We start from the raw sequence: 4,860 nt of genomic DNA, 5'->3' as shown, positions 1-4,860 counted from the left end.
CCTTGAGAGTCTCTTATTTCAAATTTCCTACAACTACTTTGGAATTTATACATTCTTCCTATTCTTTTAATGATTGCTCTAGAAATTTTGACATATATACCTATCAAAGTCTGAAGTCAATCAGACTCCAAAATACAAAAAACTTAGACATTGTAACTCTATTCTTTCCTGTCTCTCTATATATACCTACACACACACACACACACACACACACACACACACACACAGATGCACACACACACACGTACGCACACACAGACGCGCGCACACACACACATGCACACACAGACGCGCGTGCACACACACGCACACACACACAGACACACACACACAGACGCGCGTGCACACACACACACACACACAATTGCCATATGTTTTAATTCTATCTTTGAAAACCCCACTAGACCTCATTATTACAGTTTTATACACTCAAGGTCTACTTATATTTAGCCTTTTTTTTTTTTTTTTAGACAGGGTGTCTTGCTCTGTCACCGAGGCTGGAGTGCAGTGGCACAATCTCAGTTCACTGCAGCCTCTTCCACCCAGGCTCAAGCGATCCCCACCTCAGCCTCCCAGGTGGCTGTGACCACAGGCACATACCACCATGCCCAGAGAATTTTTGTTTATCTTTTGTAGCAATGAGGTATCACTATGCTTCCCAGGTTGGTGCCCAACTCCTGGACTCAAGCAATCCTCCTGCCTTAACCTCCTAAAATGCTGGGATTATAGGTGTGACCCACCATGCTTGACCCTATTTATCCCATATTTACTATTTTCTTTTTATTATTTCTTGCATCCTAGACCTTCATTCTGAGATATATTATAAAATCTCACAAAGGTTTGGGTGCAGGGCCTACTTCCGAGTAATCCCAGCTACTCAGAAGGTTGAAGCAAGAGGATAGCTTGAGCCCAGGAGTTTGAGGCTTTAGTGCAATATTGATCATGCCTGTCAATAGCCACTGAACTCCAGACTGGACAACATAGTGAGACCCTGTCTAAAAAATAAAAATTAAAAATTTCATAAAAATAAGCAAAAATCTCAAACTTTCTGAGATTTTTAAATTTATTTATTTATTAGAAATCATGTTTCCTTTTAATTGAATACTTAATTCACAACATTTCCTCTCTTGCTGCTACTCTGGTAATAATTAGGTCCCTACCTCTCAAGAACATTGCACCTGACCAGACTGAGAGGCGGTGTGAACATGGGCCCCTAACCAGGGCTTTCGGGATTAATGAGGAACAGCAAAGCAGCCTCACCCTTCACTTAGAAAGGGACTATGAACAGGAGAGTCCAAATCTTCATCATCCAAACACAGAAAACCAGGAGCTCAATGCCAACATGGAAACCAAAATGGATCATGAAGAAGCACAGTCCCCTTCACATACTCAAGGTCAAGATGGGTTTGCAGACATTGTATCTAACCATCTGGCCTCTGCTAGTAGATATGGCCCCACCCCAGCATTTTTAAGATAAGATGTTTTTGTTTCTATTACTTGTATTATTTCCCCAAGGGGTATAAAATCTACGAAGAAGAATATAATGAATCAGAATAAATCAGCTCACTCACAAGAAACGTTCCTGGGTAATGGTTTTTAGTTGCTGAACTTATTCAGCACATTACTTAAAAGTGGCAAAATTCAGGGCAATCTGAGAAGAGAATTCAAAGTGGCAGCTACAGGTTTAGGTAGGACACACATACAACCCCCATTTTTTTCAGTGTATATGTCAAGAGGCCAAGACCCCTGATCATCAAAATAAGTTATTTTGTATATTACAGTGCACAGGACAACAAAGGGAAAGACACTTTCTTGAAAGGCGACTAAAAGGCATCTGCAAAAGGTCCATATCACTGAAGTGGAAGGACTGGAGCCCAGTGCCTTGTGGCCTTCATTAACTTGACCCCTCCTCTTCTTTGGTTGCAGTGGGCTCAGAGGGAGCTGTTTCTTCTACTTGTTCTGCTGGCTTCTTCTTTTATTCCTCTTCCTCATCCTCATCCTCTTGGGGATAGAGGTCTGGGTATTTCTGCATGCATTCCTGCATGGCCCGGAGCTGGTCTACACAGTCTGACCCCTTGATCTCCTCCTTGCTATAGTGAAAGCAGGAAAAGGCCGACTTGAACTGTTCCACACAGGAGCCACTGGCCATTCCCCCAAGGCACGGGCAGTTCCAGTTAATGTTTCCATTTGGCAATATCAATCCATGCACCTCGTACGGATCATTGGGTCATCAGCCATCAATTCTGCATTGCTTGGAGTTTCATGGTCTTCTTTGGTTACAAATGTGATTCAATCCTTCCTTTCCTGCCAGCAGTAGGACATGGCTGCAGCCTGGCTTTGAGACCTTGCAGAAGCCTCGGCAGCAGCTGCAGCTTCATGCTGTGACATCCCTCTCCTCAGGCCGAGATTTTATATATATATATATATATATATATATATATATATATACACACACACACACACATATATACACACATATGGTCTTGCTCTGTCACCCAGGCTGAAGTGCAATGGCACAATCTCAACTCACTGAAACCTCCTCCTCCCAGGCTCAAGCAATTCTGCCTCAGCCTCCTGAGTAGCTGAGACAACAGGTGCACACCACCACCGCCAGCTAATTTTTGTATTTTTTATAGAGACAGGGTTTCATCATGTTGCCCAGGCTGGTCTCAAACTCCCAAGCTCAGGTGATCCATCCGCCTCAGTCTCCCAAAGTGCTGGGACTACTGGCATAAGCCACCACGCCTGGCTAACCTAGAGTTTTTGCAAGCAAGCAAAATGTGGAGGCTTTAGGCCATGGCTAACGAAATCATAAATCTGCATACTCAGAACCCAACCATTCAGGGAAGGGTCTCTCCACACTGGCAGTTGACTCTAATCATTGCCGTGTGCCATTGTTAGTGGAATTGAAACGCTGCTGCTTTGGCTTGATGTCTGAGATTAAAGTTATCTCTTGTGAAATGGAGAGAATGATTTTTCTGTGTTATGCTCAGTTGGAGAAGTCCTGCAGTAAAATTGCTTGAGCTGTTAGTTATATGGCTCTTTTTCTCATTGCCATGGACATCCAGGCAGGGACTCCATAACCTCAGGCCCTAATGATTTCACAAGAGTCAAACTCCTGCTGCTACTCCATTCCTGCTGATGTTATCACCACCAGCACCACCAGGAACCAATGAAGCAGGATATCAGCCATGCAGCATGCAGGTGGAGTGGGAATTCAGCTGTAGCCTGAAGGCCATGGAACTTGGAGGCTGCACTGCATTCAAGACAGAAAGTTTGTGGTTTTGCTCCTTGGAAGGAAGAAAGAGATGCTCCCTTTGAGGAGTACTCAGTGGAAGAGAGGAGGGGATCATAGTAAGGTTGACTGAACCTCATCATGTTTTAGAGATCAGCAGTTTCATTCTTTCAACTGAGACTCATAACCCATGTCTCCCAGGATGCATATCTACCACCAGCATGAACAAATTGAAACTATTCCCAGTATCAGTCTCTGTCTTGTACCTGGAACCAGCACTCCATTCCGTTACTTAGGATCTATTGCTAGAGTTGGTTAATGTGCCCAATTCCTATTTATAGTGAGTTCTCCCTCACTGACTTCTGATCTCCTTCCCTGCCCTCTGGCTTCTGTTGGGGTCACCCCCAGTCCATAGCCATATTTGTATATGACTGAAAAAAAAGTCAGGACTTCTCTTCAGAGATGACTCAGGCCTTGTGTAAATCATAAATGCAAATGGATACCAAGTGGAAGAGGATTTGCCTAACCTCTCTCCAAAGACCTGAGCCCCGATTGGTATCTAACCGTGGTATTCTGTTACATTTATATAATTTAAAGTAGTTTTAGAGGTACGTTTTTAAAGTACATTTTTCATTTTTAATGAATTAAATTTTTAAATGTAAATAGTTTTATTAAATTGCAAGTGTATTATATATGTATACAGATGTATATATATCTACATACGGTGCATACATTATAAACGTGCAATTTAATGACTATGTCACAAAGTAAACATATGCCTGTCACCAACCCTGATCAAGAAACAGAGCATTATCAGTATTAATGTGTATGTTCGAATAAGAAGGACTCGGTGGCACGAGAAAGAAGGGCCCAAGATCATCCCAGAGTTTGGCTTGGCTGACTGAGCAGATTGTGGTGAAATTCACTAAAATAAGAAACACAGGAGGGAAAGGAGATACAGAGGAGAAAATTACGAATTTGATTTTGGACATGAGTTGATACCTATGGAATACACAAAATAAAATTTCTAGGCCAGGCGTGGTGGCTTATGCCTGTAATCCCAGCACTTTGGGAAGCCAAGATGGGTGGATCACAAGGTCAGTAGATCAAGACCATCCTGGCTAATGCTGTGAAACCTGTCTCTGCTAAAAATACAAAAAATTAGCCGGGCGTGGTGGCACGCACCTGTAGTCCCAGCTATTCGGGAGGCTGAGGCAAGAGAATCCCTTGAACCCAGGAGGCGGAGGTTGCAATGAGCGGAGATCGTGCCACTGCACTTCAGCCTGGGTGACAAACCGAGACTCTGTCTCAAAAATAATAATAATAATAATAACAATAATAATATTTCTAGTACTCAGCTGGAATTATGGGATTAGAACTCCAAGGAAATGTTGGGACTGGATAGGTAGATTTAATGACAAGCACATTTTTGTGCTTTTCCCAAACTTAAGAGAGAAAATTTTAATACCAAAGTATTCACATTCTTGGGATGTTTCAATGCTTTAGGTAACTTGCTTAACCTCTATCTCCCCAGTCTCCTCATCTGTAAAATTGGGATGATCATGGTACCTACTTTACTTTACAGAATTCCTTTTTTTTTTTTTTTTTCTTTTTTTTTTTTTTTT

The 4,860-nt window shown here is 42.4% G+C and overlaps 1 pseudogene; it reads right to left on the bottom strand.

Annotated features, from left to right (window-relative positions):
* Positions 1-1,668: 1,668 nt before the first annotated feature.
* LOC108295755 lies at positions 1,669-2,322 on the bottom strand (annotated as a pseudogene).
* Between the last annotated feature and the right edge of the window lie 2,538 nt (positions 2,323-4,860).

Source organism: Cebus imitator, unplaced genomic scaffold (genome assembly GCF_001604975.1).
Source record: "Cebus imitator isolate Cc_AM_T3 unplaced genomic scaffold, Cebus_imitator-1.0 Scaffold657, whole genome shotgun sequence".
NCBI classification, from domain to species: Eukaryota; Metazoa; Chordata; class Mammalia; order Primates; family Cebidae; genus Cebus; species Cebus imitator.
This window is presented reverse-complemented; position numbering and strand designations above follow the sequence as displayed.